The following is a 26,771-nucleotide window of genomic DNA, read 5'->3' as shown; positions in this document are numbered from 1 at the left end:
AATTTATGTCCCTTGTAATTTCCACCCACTGGCATTAGTTCTGTCCTCTGGAACCAAACAGGATAAGGCTAATTCTTCTCCCTCATCACAGGCTTCAAGTATTTGAAGATTGTAGTTTTAAGAAAAGCAAAATATATATTATAGAAATCTACTATTTCATGAACAAGAATACATGAACTGTTCTACTATGTATATGGAAGTGCCTATTATATTTGAAGTTTAAATTCAGAATGAACAATAAATATACACACATATATAGCTACAACTAAATATATGTGTATTTATATCTTAACATATGTAGATATGTGTGTACATGTCTGAGCCTATAAACATTGCAGTCATCTTGCCCATTAGTCTTCTCCTAGGTAAAATCTTCCAGTTCCTTCACTTGTTCTTCAAAATAATGTACTTTTGAGGCCCTTGACCATATAGCTTATCCTTTTATGGGCAAACTCTCATTTATCAAAGCCCTCTTAAAATTTGCTTGTCAGTTTTACACCAGTTCATTTACATGATTATTTTCTAGCTTCATTGTTGCCAGATTGATATGAGAAATACTGTTTTATCTGAAAGACTAGATAATTTCAAGTTAATTAATAGTATAGGCTTGTGAGATAGAGGCTATTAGATGAGTAAACTGGGACTCAGAAAAGTTGGATCTCCTGCTGCTAAGTACCTAATACTGATAGTATGTGAAAACTTGAGCATCTTGAGTCTCAGGAAAGGGGAGAAGGGAAATCAACCAATTAACCAACAAGCATTTATTAATTGCCTATTAGGTACCAGGCTATAAAAATTATATGTCCATACCCATACCTATGTGTGTATTCATACATATCTGTGTCAAGCATCTATCTATCTGTCTGTCTGTCTATCTGTCTGTCTGTGTCCATTTAACTTAAATAGGGAGACACTAGTAATTTAGAGCATGGGTGGGAAGGGATTGGAAAAAGGCTTAATGCAGGAGATTAAATTTGAGCTTCCTTTTGAAAGACACCAAGAATTCTAGGAGGTAGAGGAAAGGAGGGAATACACATCAGACATGAGAAAAAGCTAGTGCAAAGTAAAGAGATGGGAAATGAAATGTGGAAGACCTAGCAGGTGAGGGGATGTACAGAATCATTACTGTATGCAAGCAGTGTTATGGTCATTGGCATATGATGAAGAGGAGAAACTAACAATGGAAGTAATAAATGAGCTCTTAACACACTCCAAAATCCTGGGGAACACTGAAACTTGAGAGCCTTTGTTTTCCTGGATCCACATTTTCTTTTTTGACATTAAAAAAATCATTGGGTTAAACTGTGTAACCATCAGCTCCAGCATGTTTTCAATAGGCTTTTTTCAGTTTGCAAAGGGTCTCATTTATTCCCAGATCTCTCTGCTCCCAGGAGGCTGGAGCCTGAGCCAGGGTATCTTATTTATATAATTAGCCTTTGCCGAGTATGGATGACCTTCCCCTCCTGAAGGAAGAGGAGGTGAATTGGGGCGAAAGCATTCTTCTTTTATCTCTCCACCCCCTTCTCATTTGAAATCTGATTTCCTAAGGAAATAATGATTCTAAAATCAAATAGCGATTTTTCCCTTTAATAGCTTTCAAACAGAAGGACTTAGAGCCCATCAATTTCATAATAATGGGTCTCTAATAATGAGCCCGTTGGTGTCACTCTCACCCAAATCCCTATTTAGAGATGTAGATTGGGAGGACAAAGGCTAGTGTTTCAGGAAGGGCAGATTTAGGTTAGACCAGCCATGAAAATAAGCATTGGCTCACATGTCCAGGGCTTAATGAGGATCTGGCTGAGGGCCTGAAAGGAGTTGAATCTACTTTGCTTCTACAATCTCTTCTATTTTTGATTTCTTTTCCATGGGAAGCTGTGAATTGGAGGATGTGAGGTGAAGGGAACCAGGATTCAAGTATATTTATTACAAATAGATGCTTGTATTTTAATTTCATGGGTAGATGGGATCATTTTTGATCGTATGGGATATTCACTCATGTTGTTAAATTCCTCCTCCTCTGACTGTCATCAATGTAGTGAAGTATAAAATTAGGAAGTAACTGTGTTTTCTTTAGGAATTCACTTGTTGGTGAGAATTGAAGTCTGGAAAATGATGAATTCATAGTTGGTAGAATTGGGCTCAAATTCTGACATTGTTACTTGCTTTCAGTATAAACCTGGAGAAGTTAAAATTTTTGAGTCTATGTTCTCATTGTTAAAATAAAAAATTGGACTCCCGTTCTTCTCCACTTCTAAAATTCTGATCTTGTCTTGCTTTTTCTTAGCATCCTACTGAGACCCTCACCTCCATTCTAACTTCTAAAATCTGGAAACTTAGGTTTCAGGAGATGATAAAAAGTCAAAGGCACCGGTAGGTATAATCTCTGAGTTTTTCTAAGTTAAGGAATGTAAAAGCTTATGCTGGGGTTGAAAAGAGTGGGGTTTATCCATAAAAGCCATCCATCTATAATGTTATAATGAGACTGTTTTGATTGGCAGGGAACTGAAATAAATGGTCTACAGAGATCTGTAAACACCCCAAAGTTAATGATTTTTAGTACAAGAAGTAATAGTATATCATGATAGAGGTTTTATAAGGGTATATGTTAGACTAGATGGCCACTGAAGATTCTTCTATCTTTAAGAATCTATGTTAACTGAATTCCAAGCTATTCAATCACAGATTTAGAGTGAGGAGCTGCTTGAGAAGTCACTTTACAGATGAGAAAACTGAGGCCCAAGTTAATCAAGTGATTTAGTCCAATAGCAAGTAAAAAGCCAAAGCTGTCCTTTGATTTCATGCTCAGTTTCATTCCATTAAAGGATGGCAGTAAAAAGTAGAATAAGTTCTGGTTCTTGAGTCAAAGGACCAGGATTCAATCTAACCTCTGGTGCTTATAACCTGTAGGAACTTAAGCATCTCACATAATCTGTCTGGAGCTCAATTTCATCATCTATTAAGAGTCTGGTGCAGCAGAAGCACTTTCTGGCTTGTGATCCTTTAAATCAGGATTTCTTTCTTTTGAATTAGATGATTTCCAATACCTCTTTAACTTAAAGGGTTATCAATTGTTTATAGTTCTTTAACCCAAAGATAAAGTTTCTTGTTTGAGTATTTAGCTGAAGGATATTGTTTGTTTTGATCAACAGATTTTTTTTTTCTTTTTTAAACATATTCATGTAGAATAGGCTATCTTTCCATCTGGTAGATAATGAGAATTGCTGGAGGAAACTTTGTCTTCAATGCTTAAAAGAAAAAGATATATCATTTGAATGCCAGTAGATAATTGCAACCTACAAATTTCTGCTTTCTATTAAATCGTCAAAGTTGGATTCCTATTTCATTCACACATGGAAGATAGTCATTTCTTTAGGTGCTTCTTTAGATAATGAATAGCTTGGGGTTCTTGTTATCTGATTGATGGTGATGGGGATTCAAGATTTGGATCACATCCCTTTTGATAATGAGATACAATATCATGCTAGGCCACTGAAAAGTACTTGTTGAAATCATGACTGAGTGGGTGATTATACCTGCACAAAGAACTCATCTGCCATAACTTGCTCCTACAAGCATAAATGGATTTTCCTGAGGTTCTTACCTTTTTGTGATCCCATTCATTTTACATGAACTTTTTGTATCTAAAATAGGAGATGTGTGGGAGAGGAGGTGGCAAAAGAGCAAATGAGATTAATTTTATCTAAAAATTGATTTAATCTAGAGAGCAAGGAAGTGATTTACGGGTAGCCGGCATTAACATAATTTAACTCTCTTACCATGCATTTAAGTTTCTGTCCCATTCTTTAAACTTCTCTTTATTTAGATAAATTCAAGTCAAGCATGATTGTGTACATCAGTAAATCCCTGCCTCAGAGGTGGCTGAAGCTAGTGGATTGCTTCAATTTAGGGGTTCTGAGTTGAAGTGGGTTAGCTGATAGAGTGTCTGCAACATCATATTGACAGCTTTGGGCCATCAGACTCCTTAAAGAGAAAGGGGGAGAGGGAAAGAGATAAGTATTTACAGAACTATTAAGTACCAGATACTGTACTAAATATATATTTTTAAAATTTTTTCTCATTTGACCCTCATGACAACCCTGCAATGTGGGTGCCATTATTATTCTCATTTTATAGTATATGAAATTTAGAGAATTAATTGACTGGGCCAGGGTCATTCAGTTAGTAAATATCTGAGATTGGATTTAAACTCAAATATTCCTCAAATATTTTTCTATCCACTGTGCTACCTAGCTGCCTGAAACAAACCAGCTCAGGTTGAAAGGTCCTTTGTCAATGGGTAGTGAGATTGAGCTTGTGGGAAACTGCTGCAGTTTCATCCTGGGTGAGATAGAGAAATTGAGTTAAAAACAAAACAAAACAGATAAAGTCCATCCATGGGAAAAAGGAAAGATATGAAGGGGATAAACCACTTGTATTGCTCAAAGGTAGACTCCAATTTGGCCAGTAAAATCTTATCATGAAGCAGCTTAGGGGCAAGAACATTTGAGTAGATTCATCAGGATTGTGATTGTCAGAGTATCTCAGTAAGTAGATGACCTTGTTTTTAATTGAAGGTGCAGAGAATTGAAGATGTCCTTGTTCAGCCAGACGCTGTTTGAAAGGTAGGTAAATGAAGGCTTCTAAAGTCAATGCCAGCTCTAAAACTGTGATAATGGGATCTAGAGTTGGAAGAAACTTCATAGTCCATCTATTCCAGTTGTGATCTTGTAAGAAAGTGAGATTTCTCTTAATAATTATCCTATCTGCAGGAAAAATCAACTAAAAAAAATTTATTACATAAAATAGTGAGAAGTTATGTTCAATAACAGTATAACCTATTTTATTTTAACTTATCTTTATTTCAAAATTAAATCTTATGTACAGGGGACTCAGCTGTTAGAAGTGATCCAGGCACTTCTGCTTCTCTAAGATTCATTGGTTATAGTGCTATTGGTTCATACTCTTAGCTGGAATTCTAAATCTATACATGAATCTATAACTCTGCCTACTGAACTCTCTTTAAAAATGAAGACCTTTCAGGTCAATGCCAGGTCTACAATGATTTTATTTTAATGTATCTTCATTTTCAAAAAATATTATATACAGGGGACTCAGTTTTTGGAAGCAGAATTCTCAATTTATGCATGAGTCTATAAATCTGATTACTGAGCTCCCTCCTCACTCTCAAATTCTGTGATTCCACAGCCTTCCATCACCTAATGCTACTTCTGAACTATGGGACAGCATAGATGAGCTCCTCCATTCCAAACTGTTTCAGGAATTCAGAGTGCCTGGGGCAGCCAGCCATGGCTATCTCTTTGAAGTCCAACATAGCTTCGCACTCCCATTCAAAATCAATAGGTTACCCAGACCATTTAAGCAAAAATTCTGGGCAGCTGCTCTGTATCCAAGCCTCTGCCTTCTTTGCCTTTTCATTCCCCCAATCTTCTTCTATGTAGAGGATGTTCTAAGGATGTGAACACTTTCTCCATATAATCCATTTTTTGGAAACTAGGCACTCACTTTCTTTTTTATTTTCTTGTTCAACTTGCATAACATTTTTTCTCTATCATGTGCTCCCTTCCTGCTATCCTTTTACCCCTCTCTATTTCTCTGGCTTTCGTCCTCTCTCTCCCTCTCTGTTTCTCAGCTTGCTTTGCTGTGAGTAATGCTTTCTCCATCTCCTGCTTGTTGATGAATGAGTTTCATTCATCTTTCTCTCGGGGGGCTCTGTGAATAGCTTTAGACTTCACTTGCTCCCATTTTTCCACTTGGCCATTCATTTCCATGGAGATGGAAAAAGGATGGGAGTGTCAGAGTGGGTGGCGGCAGGGTCAGAGGTCAAGAGTAGCCACTTTTTGAATTAAAGTTTCTGATTTCCACTAGGGACAACACATTGTAACCTCGAGTAACTCTGTAAAAACTTGGCTGTCAGAAGATGCAAAGCAAAGAGAGAATCAGAGAGAGAGAAGAGAAGGATGGAGATCAGAGAAAGGGGAAAGGATGAAAGTCCTTCTTGTCAGTCAACAACACTTGGAATGTCAAGATAATGTGTAGTGACTTAATATAAGAGTCATTATTTGTGTAAATTGCACAAGGGGCCTTTCCCAGGCTTTAGGATAAAAGACTCCGTGTTAATAGAGTGTGTAGTCTATATAGGAATGACTTCAGTTTCTCTCTTTTATCAGGAACTTTCCTGAATAGCCTTTATGGGGGCAGAATGCCTTCCTAGTGTTAGGGTATTATTTTAATTGCATGTGCTGCTTATTTCTATTTTATTATAGATTTTCATATCAGATTTTTTCAATGTTCAAGAAGAGAATATATATATGTATATGTATATATATATACATATACACACATATAAACACACACACACACATATATATGTATATATATATATATATACATATACACACATATAAACACACACACACATATATATATATATATACACATATATGTTTGTATATATGTGTACCATATTTATGTATAGGTTCTTTTGTTGTTGATCTTGTTTTCCATTAAGGAATTTTCACTCATATGTAATCTGCTACTGCCATCAGGCATGTGAGGGAGTTTTGTCTGTGACTTTACACTATACAGACAAGCTTCTTAAAGGTGTAATTAACTGAAGGGAACACTAGTTGCTTTTCTACTCAAGGGAAAACAAAATAAATCCCAAACAACAAAAATAGAACTCCATTAAAGCAGCTAAACACAAATATTTAAAAGTACAGTATTTAGTACTAAAGAACAAATTTAAAATAAAATATATAAACACCTCCATACAATTTAGTGATGTTCTCACTAATCCTCAACTGTTTTCAATCCTTGCCTAATCTAACTCTAATTTTCTGCTCAGGTTTCAGCAGAAAACATCTTTCAACTTGATGTACACTTTTTAACTTCTAGTCAAAATGTCTTTAGGATGTATTGACAACTTAGGTACTATTTAAAGGTGATAAAGCTCCTATACACATGCTTAAATTCCATGTTTTTTTTTTTTTTTTTCTGTGACAATAAGTAGATTCTTAGTATTTTAGAATCTTAGTAGATTCTAAGAAAACAACAACAACAACAAAACCCTTTTTTTTCTTGAAAAGCAAGAAATATAATTCCATGTCATCTTCCCTCGCTGATTATGTGAATTTTCTGAGGAGACTTTATGCTTATTTCCTTCTAGGTGTTTACTTTGAGTATATATTCAGTGGTTCTCATAATGAACAGCTTTACTACACTGAGATCAGACACAAACTTTATATGAAAAGAATTATTTTTGCTGTTTTGTTTTATCATAAAAGAAATAATTTTTAAACACATTTAAGTCCAATACTTACAGATACTTTTATGAATCTGAGATTGAATCAGTCTCTTACCATCTTCCCTTAATGCAGATTGTAACTCTTTTTTGACATTTCATCTTATGCTGTTTCCTTTGTATATCTTTCCATAAGTCCTCCACTGGGAATCCACTCAATGCACAAGAGGACACTCTTTAGATCTTTTAGTATCCTGAGGATATAAATGCAACGTGTATGTAATCTGTTTATTTTTCATAGTTAGTACATCACGGGACCACTTCCTTAGTGGACCAATGCATTTTATCTATGTCTTTTATTTTTAGTATTTCTCATTCTTAAGTCATAGTTGGTAATGTTAGATTCTGCTTCTACCTACTGGGCATCTTTCTGTTGACCCTCCATTTATAATTTTGGTTCTTCTGAGAATATAATATTCCATGATTCACAGCTCTGTAAATATCACTGGGAAAATATTAGTTTAGAAATATGCATTTATGGTGATGAGCAGCTTGACAACATTAAATATGCTTAAATATTATTAAGCAGGTTCCCAAGTATAATCCAAAATAATGAAGACAAAGAGTAAAGTTCATAGTGTCATAGAAATTTAGCTGTAAGGGACTCTAGAAACCAGTTTAATCCCCTCATATATTAATGATAGGAAAACTAAGAGACATTGTGACTGGCTCAAAGTAGTAAATATCAGACTTAGCTCTTGAAACCCAGGAACTTAACTCTAGTTGTGGCATCTTTTCTGCTGTATTATGCTTCCTCAAAATTTTAAAAATGAGCTCAGTTTATATAGCATTTCACTTTTATTTGTAACATCGAGGATATATGAATAAAGATTAATTTTTCCCCTGAAATCACAGAATGTTAGAGTTGAAGAAAGCATTACAAGTCATTTCATTGTATCTTCATTTTTAATAAAGAAAATAAGAACCAGAGAAAGTAAGGATGGGGCTCAAAATTCATAGAGATAGTAGGGTGAGACAATCAGCACTTTGTTACAAAATGATGAATTTAGAAGGAACTGATAGCTGTCAATTAGTCAATAAATAGTTATTATTGAAGAATATTTGATAAAAATGGACATGGCCTGTACATGATTGGAAATAAGGTAATAGCATTTAATTGACACCGTAGGTAGAAATAAAACAGCACACATGAATACATTTAGCACTTTGTGGTTGACAAATTATTTTGGTCTAGATAAGCCGGATTAGTTGTCTTCACATTGTTTGTATTCATTAATTCAAGGCAGCAAATATTTGTTGAACGCCTACTCTGGACAGAAAATTTTGCATGCTTCAATGATATGGACAAAAAGACAAAAACAACCTGGATTTTTCCTCATGGAGCTTAAATTGGTATTTGGAGGCACATTTAAATGATGTGCCCCCTCACAATCTCAAGGTTGAAGAATAGCAAGGTCAGAACTGGAACCCAGAACTTCTGACTTCAACTCAGGTTCTTTCCAATATATCTGTTTTCTTAAGGGAGTACATGTAGCTTTGGCAGGGGCTTTGGATAGAGGGAGAAATACAATGTTTGAAGTATTCAAAATACTTCAGATCTAGGCTGTTTTGGTTCTTATGTTGATTAACTGACCATTAACTATGTGCTAATCACTATCCTACACTATTCTAGATATATAGGAGAATTCAATTGTAAAGATGTGGTCAAAACTATCCTGTTTGATTTTATCCTGATAATTTAACTAGATGAAAAAAAAATGTTATTCATTCATTTATTCAAGAGGCTTTAAAATATTGCAAAGAACTCCCAAAGCATTTTGATAAAGTAAAATGATACCAAATAAGAGGTTTGCTCCATTTTGACCTTGGGATTTCATTATAACATATAAAATATCCAGTTAGCTGGAATAGAAAATTATTCCAATAATTGGAACATGTGTAGCTTCTTAGCACAAATCTGAGGAGGGTCCACTATGGGATGGGTAAAGGGAATGGAATAAGAAGCTTTGGATAAATCTCTTTCCGCAGATCTCTAATTGTGAGTAGAGTAGGACATTCAAGCTTTAAAAGATTAGAGAGGCTGCACAACCAGCTCATTTATGATCATGCAAGATATTGGATTTCTCTTGTTCCCATTGGAGTCTGCGGAAGTACCCACAGATAAGCCAGCAGCATTTTCTGCATTGGGAACTAAAGACAAACTGATTTCAGATTCATGAGCTAAATGGGAATTTTTTTTTGGTACTTTATAAATAGGAGAAAGGGACTTTAAACAACCAAGACCTGTGAGTTTACCCTTTATTATATGGACTCTCTAAATTCGAACCCACTTCCATTTGGACCCTACAGGTACTTGGGGAAAAGGTATCACAAAGATTTTTGAGGAGTTTGTACCAACTTTTGTTATGTTGCCACATTAGTGAATATCCTTTTCTATAAATTTCTTAAGACTGACTAATTAACTTGATTCTCCAGTGACCATCTTGTGAGGAAGCATACCAATGAAGACTCAAGTCAAGGCCATTGGAAAACCACATCTACTTTAGGAATTTGCTCTGCTTTAGGGAGTACACCTAGAACTCTTCTTTCCTGCTAATGGGATCACTGTAGGCTAATGGCATCACTGTAGGAGGAGGTAGAGTGAACATTGGCCCCTGAGTCAGCAAACCTTGATTTTAATCCCCTTTCCATAGGAACTAGGTATGTGATCTTAAATCATTGACCTCTGGATTTCAGTTTCTGACTACAACATTCACTGGTTGGAAGACGCTTGAGATAATAAATCATTTAGGATACACAATAAGCAAAGATTATGTGCTCTTTGTCTTAGGAGGTTCATAGACCACATAGATAAAGAAAGAATGAAATAACAAAAGGGAAAAAAAGAACATAACATGGTGCAGAAAATATACATGTAAAGGGAATTCATGGTAGCAATGTGATTGAGGCAAGAGTGGGATCAGAGGAAGCTTTGTAAAGTTGAGTTTTGAACCAGATTTTTGAAGAAAGCAATAAATAGGCAAATCTGGCATAGAAAAATTTGGAGTTGCACCAATTGGTGACACTAGTATGATCAAAGAACTGGATGTGGAATTTGTCTATACAGAAGAGATTAGAGCTAAGTCTCTAGGACAGATAAAATGTTTTGGGAGTGTCCAAATTTTCTCAAAAACTGGGAAACTATCATAAAGATGCCATCAGACCAGTATGCAAATCGATAGATTTTAATTATGGTATATTTTAATTACACAAGGGAAGACTAAAGATCTAATATAACACCTGGGGGGGGGGGGGCAAGGCAAGAGAGACTGGGAATAAGAAGAGAATCCAAGGCAAAGGACTGCACAAGTTCTTTTTAAATTTTTTTTAAGGAGAAGATAATTGCATTTATGGGTAGCATCTCATTTTCATATTATAGTCCATAAAATGGGATTTTTTTTTCTTTTTTGCAAGTCTCTATATAATATGAGTAATTTCTATGGATTACATCATGTCCAGTAATGAAAGGAACAGAGATTTGAAGATGGAGGACAAAATAATTATTAATTAGAGCACTTTCTGGGATAGGAGAATTTTTCTTGTAAGCAACTCAATATTGCACAAAGTATCCATTGAGAAGAATTGATCTCATACATTTTAAAATTGTCATAGTTCAAATGCATTATAGAAATATTTTCTATTTTAGAGAATGAAAAAAACCTGTACAAAATATATTTCCCATTACAGTACAATGAATATAAATAAGAATCCTAGTGTTTGAATGATTTGAGAAAATGTAGATTTGGAACAAATATCCTTAGAATATTCCCTTCTTTTTAAAATATATATTTTATTTTCTTAAATATTCCCAAGTGCATATAAATTTTTTGCACTTTCAAATTCTTTCCCTCCCTCTTATGCTTCCTTAAGAAGTCAAGTAATTTGATATTCATTATACATGTGAAGTCATATAAAATATATTTACATATTAAGTATGTTGCAAAAGAAAACAGATCTCCCCCCTCCAAAAAAAAAGTTTTAAAAATGCTTCAATTTCCATTTAAATTTAATTGGTTCTCTCTCTGGAGGTGATTAGCATTTGTTTTCTCCATGGATCTTTTGGAATTGTCTTGGATCATTGAGTAGCTAAGTCTTCCATAGTTGATCATCCTTTTTTTTTTTTTTTTTAAATTTGTTTATTTAATAGCCTTTTATTTACAGGTTATATGTATGGGTAACTTTACAGCATTAACAATTGCCAAACCTCTTGTTCCAATTTTTCACCTCTTACCTCCCACCCCCTCCCCCAGATGGCAAGATGACTAGTAGATGTTAAATATATTAAAATATAAATTAGATACACAATAAGTATACATGACCAAACCGTTATTTTGCTGTACAAAAAGAATCAGACTCTGAAATATTGTACAATTAGCTTGCGAAGGAAATCAAAAATGCAAGTGGGCATAAATATAGGGATTGGGAATTCAATGTAATGGTTTTTAGTCATCTCCCAGAGTTCTTTCTCTGGGCGTAGCTGGTTCAGTTCATTACTGCTCCATTGGAAATGATTTGGTTGATCTCATTGCTGAGGATGGCCAGGTCCATCAGAACTGGTCATCATATAGTATTGTTGTTGAAGTATATAATGATCTCCTGGTCCTGCTCATTTCACTCAGCATCAGTTCATGTAGGTCTCTCCAGGCCTTTTCTGAAATCATCCTGTTGGTCATTTCTTACAGAACAGTAATATTCCATAATATTCATATACCACAATTTATTCAGCCATTCTCCAACTGATGGACATCCATTCAGTTTCCAGTTTCTAGCCACTACAAAAAGGGCTGCCACAAACATTCGTGCACATACAGGTCCCTTTCCCTTCTTTATAATCTCTTTGGGATATAATCCCAGTAGTAACACTGCTGGATCAAAGGGTATGCACAGTTTGATAACTTTTTGAGCATAGTTCCAAACTACTCTCCAAAATGGTTGGATTCGTTCACAACTCCACCAACAATGCATCAATGTCCCAGTTTTCCCGCATCCCCTCCAACAATCATCATTATTTTTTCCTGTCATCTTAGCCAATCTGACAGGTGTGTAGTGGTATCTTAGAGTTGTCTTAATTTGCATTTCTCTGATTAATAATGACTTGGAGCATCTTTTTTTTTTTTTTTTTTTATTTAATAGCCTTTTTATTTCGGATATATAATGGGGTAATTTAAGCATTAACAATTGCCAAACCTCTTGTTCCAATTTTTCACCTCTTACCTCCCACCCCCTCCCCCAGATGGCAAGATGACTAGTAGATGTTAAATATATTAAAATATAAATTAGATACACAATAAGTATACATGACCAAACCGTTATTTTGCTGTACAAAAAGAATCAGACTCTGAAATATTGTACAATTAGCTTGCGAAGGAAATCAAAAATGCAAGTGGGCATAAATATAGGGATTGGGAATTCAATGTAATGGTTTTTAGTCATCTCCCAGAGTTCTTTCTCTGGGCGTAGCTGGTTCAGTTCATTACTGCTCCATTGGAAATGATTTGGTTGATCTCATTGCTGAGGATGGCCAGGTCCATCAGAACTGGTCATCATATAGTATTGTTGTTGAAGTATATAATGATCTCCTGGTCCTGCTCATTTCACTCAGCATCAGTTCATGTAGGTCTCTCCAGGCCTTTTCTGAAATCATCCTGTTGGTCATTTCTTACAGAACAGTAATATTCCATAATATTCATATACCACAATTTATTCAGCCATTCTCCAACTGATGGACATCCATTCAGTTTCCAGTTTCTAGCCACTACAAAAAGGGCTGCCACAAACATTCGTGCACATACAGGTCCCTTTCCCTTCTTTATAATCTCTTTGGGATATAATCCCAGTAGTAACACTGCTGGATCAAAGGGTATGCACAGTTTGATAACTTTTTGAGCATAGTTCCAAACTACTCTCCAAAATGGTTGGATTCGTTCACAACTCCACCAACAATGCATCAATGTCCCAGTTTTCCCGCATCCCCTCCAACAATCATCATTATTTTTTCCTGTCATCTTAGCCAATCTGACAGGTGTGTAGTGGTATCTTAGAGTTGTCTTAATTTGCATTTCTCTGATTAATAATGACTTGGAGCATCTTTTCATATGACTAGAAATAGTTTCAATTTCTTCATCTGAGAATTGTCTGTTCATATCCTTTGACCATTTTTCAATTGGAGAATGGCTTGATTTTTTATAAATTAGAGTTAATTCTCTATATATTTTGGAAATGAGGCCTTTATCAGAACCTTTGACTGTAAAAATATTTTCCCAGTTTATTGCTTCCCTTCTAATCTTGTCTGCATTAGTTTTGTTTGTACAAAAACTTTTCAGTTTGGTATAGTCGAAATTTTCTATTTTGTGATCAGTAATGATCTCTAGTTCTGCTTTGGTCATAAAGACCTTCCCCTTCCACAGGTCTGAGAGGTAAACTATCCTGTGTTCCTCTAATTTATTAATAATTTCATTCTTTATGCCTAGGTCATGAACCCATTTTGACCTTATCTTGGTGTACGGCGTTAAGTATAGATCAATGCCTAGTTTATGCCATATTAGTTTCCAATTTTCCCAGCAATTTTTATCAAACAGTAAGTTCTTATCCCAAAAGCTGGGGTCTTTGGGTTTGTCAAAGACTAGGTTGCTATAGTTGTTGACTGTTTTGTCCCTTGAACCTAACCTATTCCACTGATCAACTAATCTATTTGTTAGCCAATACCAAATGGTTTTGGTAACTGCTGTTCTATAATATAATTTTAGATCTGGTAGAGCTAAGCCACCTTCATTTGATTTTTTTTCATTAATCATAGTTGACTAAGCCATCTTCATTTGATTTTTTTTCATTAATCATAGTTGATCATCCTTAAATATGTTTCTGTTAATGTGTACAATGTTCTCCTGATTCTACTTAGTTCATATTGTATTGGTTATTATAAGTCTTTTAAGGTTGTTTTTTTTTTTGAAAGCATTCTGCTCATCATTTCATATAGTGCAGTAGTATTCCTTCACAAATATATATCTTGATTTATTTGGCCATTTTCTAATTGATTGATTGTTCTCCCAATTTTACTTCTTTACCACCATAAAATAAAAGCTGCTATAGTAGTTTTTTTTTTTGTGGCAGTAGCAGCAAATATTTTTAAGTTCTTCATCACTGAAGGAGAAAAATAATATAGCTTATTCTCATCTACTTAGGGGTAGGCTCAGGAAACATTTGGGTTTAATGATCTTCATGAAGAAGCAGGAATTGAGGGAAGGTGAGAAGGGAATTACCCATAGTCTTTCAAACTTGATATCATCAAAAGTCTAGTTGGGAAGATAGGCCATGAAAACAAATAACTAATGAAAATTAGAATGTGGTGCATTAGAGGGGAGCAAAAAATGCTAGACCAATTTGAGATATTAAATTCCATATGTCTTAGATCCCAAAATAAGACCTCCTACCTAGCCTTATTCCTCCATGTGTTGCTACTGCTTGGGCTATATGTTTGGGAAACAGAATCTATTGAGGGACATCAGCTTTTTGCAAGGATGATCCATTTCTGGAAGCAAGGAGCCAAGTCCAAATTGTAAGCTCTTGAGGTATATGTGGTCAAACTTTTATTTATTCATCATATATTGGTAGTTATCTTTCCCCTAGTATCATAGTGTTAGTTCACTTCTCTGGCATTCCTAAGAGAAAGTATTTCCTGGAACAGAAATCTCAGCAATACAAAAGTCTCAGAGGCTTGGATGGGAGGGAGATTTTTATTTTCAACATTTCTAATTCCATTTTAACTCTTCTTGCCAGCAGTTCTTTGGGAAGGTTGTCAAAAGAGAAGTTCAGACTCCTGTTCAGAAGGCAAAATGGCAATTGTCTTCAATTGCACATGGAAGAACACTGGGAAGTTTCCCAGGCACAGTGGCTATTTGTGTGAGGCCTTATGCAGTTCCATATGCATTATGCAGTTCTTCATGTCAAGTTCCCCTAGCAATATCCTATGGACACAGTTGGATGGCTCAACAAATCAACTTGATCTTCACATAGCTATGCAAGGTCTCTCACCACAACATGGGGTTCCTTTGCCCTGGTTGCCCTAAAGGAGCCTGATTTGCATCACAATAACAAGCATCCTTGCAGGACCTAGCATTAAGGAAGAAGGGGACCATGAGATAGTAACCTGGTCCAGGAGGAAGTTATCAGAGAATAGCATAAAATTCTGGATTCAAATTTTGGGTGGATGTAATAAGTGGTTTATAGAGGAAATGGTGTGAAAGAGGGTTGAGACACTATTAAATGAATACATGGATCCAGTCTTCTTGTTATTACCCTTCCTTATCTAGGCACATACTGCCTTTGATGAAAAAGACACTAGCTGAAATACTTTAGTTACTAAGCCCCTTCCATTGTGGAGATGTTTATCCTTTAGAAAGGTTGTGAGTGAAGAAAGTATTCAAATCTCAAGGGGATTTAACTTGTTGAATTTTTTGTTCATTCATTAAGTTGTGTCTGATTGGAACCCATGAACCATAGCACACCAGATTCTTCATATTGTCCACTATCTTCTGGTCTGTCCAAGCTTATGTTCATTGTTTCTATAACACTCATCTATCCATCTCATCCTTTGCCATTCCTTTCTTCTTTTGTCTTCAATTTTTCCTAATATTGGGGTGTCTTCCAGTGAGTCTTGTCCTCTCATTATATGGCCAGGTCAGGGTATCTAATCTTCATTTTTAGTATTTGTCATTGAATTGTCTGAATTAATTTCTTTTAAGTATTGACTAAATCAATCTCCTTGCTTTCAAAGGAACTCTCAAAAGTCTTTTCCAGCATCACAATTTGAAAGCATTTATTCTGCTGTCTTCAGCTTTTCTTATAGTCCACTTCTCATAGACAAATCTTACTAGTGGGAAAGCTATTGCTTTGACTATATGGATTTTTGTTGGAAAGGTGATGTCTTTGTTTTTTAATATGTTGTCTAGATTTGTCAAATCTTTTTTTCTAAGGAGCAAAGTTCTTTTAATTCATGGCTGCAGTTTCTGTCTACTGTGGTCTGAGCCTAAGAGTATAAAATCTGACATTGCTTTCATTTCTTCTCTTTCTATTTGCCAGGAAGTGATGGTCCCAATTTGCAATGTTCTCCTCTTTCACTTTCATCGAAAAATTTCAATTCTTCCTTTTCTGTCATCAGAATTGTTGACTGCATTTTTGAGATTTTTAATATTTCTCCCAGACACCTTAATTCTGGCTTTTGATTTGTCAGTCTGGCATTTTGTGTGTATATATATATATATATATATATATATATATATATATATACACACACACACACACACACACACACGCATATATATATATATATATATATATATATAGTGACACTATATAGCCTTGTTGTACTTCTTTTCCAATTTTAAACTATTCAGTTGTCCTATGTTCAGTTCTAACTGTTTCTTCCTGATCTCCATACAAATTTCTCAGGAGACAAATAAGATAATGTGGTAATCTCATCTCTTTGAACAACAAAATGTGATCCACAAAAAGGCTCTAGTGTAGTCAATAGAGCAGAAGTAGATGTTTTTCTGAAACTCCATTGCTTTTTCCATAATCCAGCAAATATTGGCAATTTGATCTTTAATTCTTATGCACTATCCTGTATTTCTGGTAATTTTCGGTTCATATGTTGCTGAAATTCAACTTGCAGAATCTTAAGCATAACCTTCCTGGTGTGTGAGTTTGAGTTTAGTGGTGCAGTAATTTAAACATTCTTTGGTATTGTTCTCCTTTAGGATTGGGAGATTAATAGATCTTTTCCAATCTACTGGTCACTATTAATTTAACTCACGTATGGACAAACAGGGGGCATTAGAATCTGAGTTCCTAAGTAATCTTTCTTTAGCTCTTGAGTTTTAGACTATTTGATCTGGAAAGGATTCATGGGAGCCCATTTGAATGTATTTGAGTTGAATGTATTTGAGTATTATGAATAATGATAAAAAAAAAAAAAACTGTAGGTCATTTCCGTTGAAAGACAGCAAAAGTAGAAATATGATTGGATATTTCTACCTTAAGTCTCTACACTAATGAAATCAGTATTGGCCCTCATAAAAGAGATGGAACATGGCAGGAGGGAGAACCAGCTCCCAGAGAGCCAAAAGAGCTTGGTGCTACCCTAGTGCACCCTCTGGTGTTGTATGGCTTGTACAACCACTGGAATAAATGTCTAGTTAATGGTGACATCCTTCTTGATGAATGGGATGACACAACTAGTAAGATACATTCTATGATGTAATATTTGCAAAGTTTCCTATCCTCCTTTTTTAGTGAAGGTTACCCTTTATTTTAATTCACAGAATGGGAAAAAGTTCATTTAATGCTTATTATATGCTGGGAATCATACAAAGTGCTTTTAAAATTTTTATTAAAACTTTTTATTTACAAAGCATATGCATGGGTAATTTTTCAGCATTGACCCTTGCAAAACCTTCTGTTTCAAATTATCCCCTTCTATCTCCCATCCCCTCCCCAGATGGCAGGTAGTCCAATACATGTCAAATATGTTAAAATATGTTAAATCCAGTATATGTATTCATATTTATCTTGCTGAACAAGAAAAATTGGATCAAGAAGGAACAAAAAAACTGGGAAAGAAAACAAAATGCTAGCAAACAATAACAGAAAGAGTGAGAATTCTATGGTGTAGTCCCCACTCAGTTTCCCACAATCCTCTCTCTGGGTGCAGATGGCTCTCTTCATCACAAGATTATTGGAATGGATCTGAATCATCTCATTGTTTCTCAATCTCAATGAAAGAGTCATGTCCTTCAGAATTGGTTATCATATACTCTTGTTGTTGCCGTATATAATGATCTCCTGGTTCTGCTCATTTCACTTAGCATCAGTTCATATAAGTCTCTTCAGGCCTCTCTGAAATCATCCTGTTGGTTGTTTCTTACAGAACAATAATATTCCATAACATTCATATACCATAACTTATTCAGCCATTCTCCAACTGATGGGCATCCACTTAGTTTCCAGTTCCTGGCCACTACAAACAGGGCTGCCACAAACATTTTTGCACACGTGTGTCCCTTTCCCTCCTTTATGAGCTCTTTGGGATATAAGCCTAGTAGAAACACTGCTGGGTCAAAGGGTATGCACAGTTTGATAACTTTTTGAGCATATACTAAGTGCTTTTTACAAATAACTTATTTGAATCCCCATAACAACTTTGAAAAGTAGGCTATCTTTATTCCTCTTTTACAGTTATAGAAACTGAGGGAAACAGGTCTATATTAACCTGTATTTAAGTATTTATTTAAGTATTTACGTATTTATTTATTTTAGTATTATGACTTGAATTATGAGTTAGCATAATGAAAGTTAATGAGAAGCAGGCTATTCTTTATCTTAATGCCAGTTTTGATTAGTCAGATGGTTTGGTAAATCCCACAAAATTCTCTAGGGAAATGAACTCTTGGTTCACTCTAGAAAAGACAGAAGGATTGTAGAAAAGGGAATGAATCTTCTCCTTGGCACTTTGCTAGTCTTTAGCCCTGAAGCCAAGTTCTTTTTCTTGCTCCGCCATGTACTACCACAAATCTTAGTTGTTGTTTTGCTCACTAGTTCAGCTGTGGTTGAGAGACTCAACTGTAAGAGTCTTAGCTTCTCTGAATTCTTTGCAATACAAGCCTACCCCCTATGGAGAAGTGGTTCTCAGAATAATGTGGATTAAACTAAGTGGGGATACTTAATGCTATGTCCCGCAGGGATGCTAGTCATTGTGATGCAAATCAGGCTCCTTTAGGGCAACCCAGGGCAATGGAACCCTGTGTTGTGGTGAGAGACCTTGCATGGCAATGTGAAGTTCATATTGATTTGTTGAGCCATCAAACTGTGTCTACAGGATATTGCCAGGGGAATTTGGCATTAAGAACTGCATGATGCATATGGAACTGCATAAGGCCTCACACAAATAGCCACTGTGCCTGGGAAACTTCCCAGTGTTCTTCCATATGCAATTGAAAACAATTGCCATTTTGCCTTCTGAACAAGAGTCTGAGCTTCTCTTTTGACAACCTTCCCGAAGAACTGCTGACAAGAAGAGTTAAAATGGAACTAAAAATGTTGAAAATAAAAAATCTCCCTCCCATCCAAGCCTCTGAGACTTTTGTATTGCTGAGATTTCCTTTCCAGGAAATACTTTCTCTTAGGAATGCCAGAGAAGTGAACCAATACTATGATACTAGGGGAAGGATACCTACGAATATATGATGAATAAATAAAAGTTTGACCACATATACCTCAAACATATAGCCCAAGTAGTAGCAACACATGGAGCAATAAGGCTAGGTAGGAGGTCTTATTTTGGGTTCTAAGACATATGGAATTTGATAATATCTCACATAGGTTTAGTATTTTTTTTGCTCCCCTCTAATGCCCCACATTCTAATTTGTATTAGTTATTTATTTTCATGTTCCGTCTTCCCAATCAGATTTTAAAAGACTAACTATAATTTCCCATTCTAATAATGTAATTGATAAATATTTTCTAAAGATGATGGGATTAGTTTTTATCTTTCATCAACTCTATTCATGCATAATATATTATTTTATTATAGTAAATATATTATTTATACATATATATGTGTGTGTGTGTGTGTGTGTGTGTGTGTGTGTGTGTGTTTTCCATTAGAATATAATATCCTTGCAGGCAAGAAATATTTACAGGATCATGTAATCATAGATTTTAAACTGGAATGATTTGTAGAGACTATGTAGTCTAACCTCATATTGTAGATGAGGAAACTGAGGAATGAGAGGTTGAATGACCTATTCTATTTCATAAAGGTAGTGACAGATTGAATTTTAACTCAGGTCCTTAAACTCCATAACTATTGATAATTTCACACACACACACACACACACACACACACATACATAATTGTTACCTGAAAAATTACAGTAGTGGATGAGATCGGCCTTGTTCATATCCTTGATCATAACTGGTAAAGACATTTGTGAGATGATTTGTGAAGTGATTGATTTTCAAAGCAATATCCCATATACTCAGTGATATGCTACTAAATATTTAATAGTTGATTCTCCAGACCCCCCCCCAAAAAAAAACCCCCAAAGTTCACACAACACACTTTTATGTATAATCTGTAATATTGATATTTTCTCCATCATTTTTTAAATGGACAAAACAATAAAGCAAGCCCTAATTTGTACTATGACTGGTTTCAGAGGTATACATTCTCATTCTGAAAATTTAAAAATTGTTTGGAGCCAATATGAGCTGGCTCTTTTACAGTATTACATACATTGCTTATGTGAATCTCATAGAAGCCTTTTGAGGAAAATCACATAAAATAAGGCAGAAACTATTATCCCTTATCTTTTGGGTAAAGAAATGAGATTCAGGGAGAGCAAGCTACTTCCCCATTGGCTAGTAAGATTCTTGCATTATCTTCCTGGAAGGATATTCTTGAAGCTTTATATAAGCAAAAGTCATTGCCAATCTCATCCTTGTATCTTGCCCTGCACAGAGCTCGGTACCCAGTAGATGCTTACTAAATGTTTTTTGAATTGAAAGGAACAAAAGTAGCTGTTTAATCCTTTTCAATTTAATAGAAACCAAATCTCAGGCTCCATTCCAAACTCTCTCTATCAGTTTTACATTAGCATTTATGGCTGTCATAAGATTTTTTGGAGAACCAATCAAAGATTTAAATTTTTTACTTTCTTCTTTTGTCCTACATTCCATAAATGAAGAAATAGTTACATTTGTATCTGGGGAAAATATGCATATTGTATCTCCCTCATTCTCTCTGTCCCATACTTAATATTGATAGTTTTCCTTTTCCAGGCTACATAGTTCACTTAAAAAAAATCTTTCTCTTTCCTCACATCTTTACCTTTTATCCTAAAATAATATGACATTTGCTTTTGGTATGGGACATATGTGTTTAAACTTTCCATTAATTGGTTCATTCTATAAGTAGTACCATGCACAGTGTCACTGGATATGAGATTGCTGTTACTGAATGCAGTTTCACTGATTTAATGATGAAACCAAGTTTCTTTCTTCATGTTTGAATCAATAGGGTTACCTTTTAACTTGCGATTTAGGTAAATAAGCTACATCTAAATAGTGGTAGATGTGTTAGGTCGTGTAGTACAAAGCTCAAAATATAATGTTTGCTTGAAATTCATAAGTGTATATGTAGCTTTCCACAGATTTCTATTTTTTTAATACTTTACTCCAAATATAGTTGTTCATTGAAGTTCTTAACTTAAATATTGTAAAACATCCTTTTTATTTTAAGATGAGCATTTTAAAAGCAAGATCAGAAATACAATTTTGTACCCTTTTCATTAATTCTTAATGTTTCTCATAGAAATTCTCCTTAAATTCTCAGCCTATAATCAAAATCTAAGATATGTTCTGAAAGTTTTCCTTGGTTCATTATGAAAGCACCCTTGTCTTTCAGTTACTGGCTATCTTCTTAATCCCCCTGTCAGCTGTCAAGAGAATAAACTACTAGAAGCATTGGAAAAAAAATATCATTCCTTTTCTGCTATCCTGTTTTCCTTTGTTCTGAATATTTTCTTCTTTGTAAATAAGAAATAGGAAAAAGAGAACTACTATTTCAGTTTATGCTGCTATCAAGACATATAAAATTCCTCATGACATACTGGAGGGTAGTGAAAAGCATGTTGGATATAGGGGTTCTACCATTTACTAATTTTGTAACTGGATGCTCATCATTTGAACAGGATCCAAATTTATTCATTTGTAAAATACAAGCGTTGGACTGGATGTACTTTCAGACTTCTTCCAGTCTAAATCTACAATCTTATGATTCTTTCCGATGGCAGAATTTTTTTTAGTGCTTCCATTTTGTTTTTAGAAGAATTTGTTCAGCTCTTCTGCTGTTTCCTTGTTGCTTTTTGGAACTGGAGATATAACATAATAAGTTCTGTAGGATACTTCTCTATCTGCCTATGACCATTGATATTTGTTTTATTGGAAAACATATCGGCCGCTGGTAATATGCTTTGTATGTAGCAATTATGTAATAAATTGTTGTCAAATGGAATTGAAATTGATCATCCTTGCATAGGAAAGAATTTTTTTTTTTTTACAAAAGTTAGGAATGATTTTATAGATTTCATGAGGTCAGGAGATGGGCTAGCATATGCCATAAGTGATAATGCTATCATTTTCAAAAATTAGAGAACATCCTTGGTAGAGTTCTTTATTTGATGGGAAAGGAAAGGGAAAGGAAAAGAAAAGAACAGAAAGAAAAGAAAAAGAATGAATATTTATGTAGTAAATTTTGTGCAAGGTACTGTGCTAAGAACTTTACAAATTCCATCTGATACAATAGCCTTTTGAAGTAGGTGCTAGTATTATTCCTTTTTTACAGTTAAAGAAACTGAGGCAAATTGTTTGTCTGAGGTTAAATTAGTTGCCTAGGGTCATACAGCTAGTAAGTGTCTGAGGATGGATTTGAACTCAGGTCTTTCTGAAATTTAAGGGCATGGAAGATAGGAGCAGATCTAGGAAAGGTAACATAGCAGATGGAACAGAACACTTGGCCTGAAGTCAGAAACCCTTGAGTTCAAATCTGGCCTCAGATACTTACTAGCTGTATTACCTTGGACAAGTGACTCAACCTTGTTTGCCTCAGTTTCTCCATTTGTAAAATAAGCTGAAGGAAATGAAATAAAGATACTCCAGTATCTTTTCCAAGAAAATCCCAAAAGAGGTTACAGAAAATCAGATATAACTGAAATGAGTGAACAATAACAAGAAGGAAAGAATTTGGCAGTTTTGGAGACTGTAGCTTTTACTTGGAGGTGTAGAACAGTTGAACTAAAGAGAATGTTTTTTGACTAGAACAGATGAGTTAATGAAGTCCTCAGAAGTGAAGAGTAGATGGAATGGGAGGATAGAGCAGAGAATATTCAAAAAAATTCTCTGGGTAATATGAGGAAGCTGTTACAGCAATGCCTATAGTGTCTAACCTTGCAATTCTTTCCCTCTTCATTGGAATATAATCACTAATAATTAGAGAAATGCAAATAAAAGCAATTTTGAGGTTAACCTCATGCCTATAAAATTGGCAAAATAAGAAAGGAAAATGATAAATATTGGAGTAATACAGGAAATTATGTATATAGGTGAACTTTTGGTGGAGCTGTGAATTGGTCCTGCCATCTTGGATAGTAATTTAGAACTATGTTCCCAAAATTATTAAAATGTGTCTGTTCTAGAAATCAGTAATGAGGTTTATAGACCAGAGAGACTGGTGAGGAATGGAAAGAATCCATATATACAGGAATATTAATAGCAACTCTTAGGAGGCAAAGAATTAGACCCTAAGAAAGTACCACTTAATTGCATAAAAGCTGAACAAATTGTATCATATGTATATAATGGAATATTATTATGCCATATGAAGTGATAAAAGAAGTACTTTCAGAATAGCTCAGGTATACTTGTATGAACTGATGCACAGGGGAGAGAGAAACACTGACCAATGTTGACAATAGTAAGATTGTAAAGACAAATTTGAGAGGGTTAAAAATTCTGATCAACCCAATGACCAGTTATAATTCCAAAGAAATGATATGGGAAAGTTCAGTCTACCTCATCCCAGAGAGATAATGATCTCAAGCTTCAGAATGATATACATATTTTTGAACAGGCTAAAGTGGGGTTTTTTACTTCATCTTTCATATTTGTTGCAAGTTTTGTTTTTCTTTTTTTTCTTTCTCAGTAAGTTGAAGATAGTGAGAGGCAGAGAAAATAATACTTACAAGCTGGAAAAAAATTCAAGGCACATATGAAACAAAAACAATAAAAAGAATATAAGCACTTTGAGGATCAGGACTGTTTTGATTTGGCCATTTCTCTTATCTTAAAAGCCTGTCACAATTTATGGAACATACTGTAATAAGTGACTTGTTGACTAATTCATTGTGCTATCAATATTGTGTGTGTGTGTGTGTGTGTGTGTGTAAGAGAGAGAGGAGAGGAGAGGAGAGGAGAGGAGAGGAGAGGAGAGGAGAGGAGAGGAGAGGAGAGGAGAGGAGAGAAGAGAAAAGAGAGAAGAGTAGAGAAGAGAAGAGAAGAGAAGAGAGAATAGAACATATGTAGATGAGCTTGTCCTCAAAAATAATTGGAAGCCATCGCTTCTTGATCCTTAAAACCTATTGAAGGGATATGACTCTTCCTCATTAAGATATCAATCCTCTTCAGTACAGATTTGAGTTACTTCTACCTACAACAAAAGAATCCCACATTGGGTACACATGTCTTTTAGCAAAGGATTAAATGTTAGGCTATATATACTCCAACTCCAATGATAGCAATAATTAAACAATAAAATCAGACTCAGTCTAGCCTATCTTTCAGAACAGTGCAAATTGACTTTCCTTCCATCTTCTTTTCCCTGGTGAAGGATGGTGAGGGAAACTCAGCAATCTAAAAAGTGGAAAGGAAGACTAGGCTTCAAGAATAATAGAATAGGATTTGAGTTCTGTTTTCTATGAGAGGTGGTAGTAATTTTCTTCTGCATTGAAATATATGAAAAACTGCTTTGACAACCTCCAAGGAGGTAAGAAGTGAAATACAAGGCAAGACCTTTTAGTGCCCACTTGAGTTGCTTTTTAAAGAAGCAAGATTTTATGCCCCATATAGCCTGTGCACAAATATATTAGCAAATGGTACAACCAGATTTGATTCTCATAACAATTGTTATTTGATTTTCTAGAGACCCTGCCAGACCCAGTGAGTGAACTGGGAAAAATGGTACTATATAAAATGTCATTCCAAATGAAACAAACTCCAGAGAACTTATTCTACTATTCTGGGGATTTAAATGAAAATTTTGTTTTCTTCATCTCTTCTTTAAGTTCAGCAACTGGAAGCACACCTCCCCCCCCCCCATTGCTTTGTTCTCCCCATACACTCAGTCCTTCCTTTTTCTACTCCACCAACTGTGAAAATGCCTGATTCTTTTCAAAAATAACCTTCAATAAGTATTGTAAGTCTATCAAGGCATTGCTAGCAGCAGGGTCATACAAACGGTTAGGATTCCTTTTCAATATGTTTGAGAAATTAGATGTGACTTGGCTGGTATACTTAGCTGCCCACCCTTTTTTGGATTATCTCTTCTGGAATCTCTTTCTGGTGTCCCACAGCTATCTTCTTTGTTAGGCTATTTTTTTGTTGTTGTTGTTCAGAGAGATTCCAAGAAAGGACATGAAGGACTGGAAAGGGAATAGGCTGGGATTTTGGTCTTCTCAAACCAAAGAAAATGAAAATGTCTTTTTTCTTTCTATTTGTTAGAGCAGTAAACTGTATTCTCTTTTAGGGTCTAAGAGATAGTTTTATTGACTGGTAGAACTTCTTTGAAAAGAAAAACAAAGCAAAACAAAATAATCAACTCTATTTTGTTGGGTTTTTTTTTTGCCAGAACATTAAATATTATTATCCTGGCCCCTGAAAAAGCAAGGTAGATGGCGAGGTTATGATCCCAGCATACTTATAACAAAATAACCCTCAAAATGGGACCTATGGGTTGATTTTTCTTTTCTAGAACTATTTTTGGCTTTGCAAATAGGTTAAAATAAACTGCACTTTTGTAGCTGTTAGCTTAATCACTGGGGCTTGTTTTTGGAAGAAAGCTGCCTGAAAAGTCTAGCTGAGAGGGGGGGGGGGGGGGGGCGAAGATACAAATAGGATGGAGCCAACATTCAGCATGCTGCACTCATGGGGTGGGGATTAGGTGTCAGAAAAAACTTTTCATGCGGGCACATCCACAGAATTTTTCAAGCAATGCAAGTGTATACTGAAGATGACACAAAAAATGTAACTTTGATACTCTGCAAGTCACTCATCCTTCAAAGAATGAATGTTTCTGGTATGACAGCCTTTAAATTAGTAAGAAACCTGACTGTTCAGGCTGTAGGGGGAAAACAGAAAATAACTTATATTCTTCAGAAAAGTATAGGAAATAGATGATTCAGCCTGACCCTACATCATTTGGATGATACTTGGATTTGTCTTATCTATCAATATATTGTCTCATTTTAGTCATGTTGGCATAAAAAAAAATATCCTTGGAGATTATATTGCTTTGTGGAGAGGAAAAAAATTGGGGATAAAGAAACAAAAATAATTTCAAATGAATGTGTTTGTAAGCTCTGGGGATATGAGTATGTGTATATTACAACTAAGTATAACATTTACATATTCTAGTTGATTAAAAGTCAAGTGCTAATGAGTCCTAGTTTACAAGGTTAACCTCAGAGTTGGTCCATTCTGGTCCACTCTAATGGACCAGAATAAAGAATAAAGAAGGGAAAAAAAGTTTTCTGTTTTTGAGTTAAAGACTAAGCTTGCTCAGTTTTCTTGCATATGTGGAAACAGTCATAATATGTTGTCAGTAGTTAGCGCTATCAG

General features: G+C 35.1%; 1 protein-coding gene across 3 annotated transcripts in view; it reads left to right on the top strand.

Moving 5' to 3' along the window:
• The window catches only part of PTN (pleiotrophin), a 129,357-nt gene that overhangs the window by 44,774 nt on the left and 57,812 nt on the right, over positions 1-26,771 (top strand). The window contains exon 1 of one of the 3 annotated variants that reach the window (XM_031939141.1): positions 4,605-4,625. The exons of 1 other annotated variant lie outside the window; for it this stretch is intronic. The gene's annotated coding sequence lies outside the window, so the exon portion shown is untranslated. Of the gene's footprint in view, positions 1-4,604; positions 4,626-26,771 lie in introns of those variants that run through there. One more of the 3 variants, XM_031939140.1, reaches the window with a different exon arrangement.

The sequence above is a fragment of the Sarcophilus harrisii genome, chromosome 5, assembly GCF_902635505.1.
Source record: "Sarcophilus harrisii chromosome 5, mSarHar1.11, whole genome shotgun sequence".
NCBI lineage: Eukaryota > Metazoa > Chordata > Mammalia > Dasyuromorphia > Dasyuridae > Sarcophilus > Sarcophilus harrisii.
The sequence above is the reverse complement of the archived record's forward strand: the minus strand, read 5'-3'. Positions and strand labels throughout refer to the sequence as shown.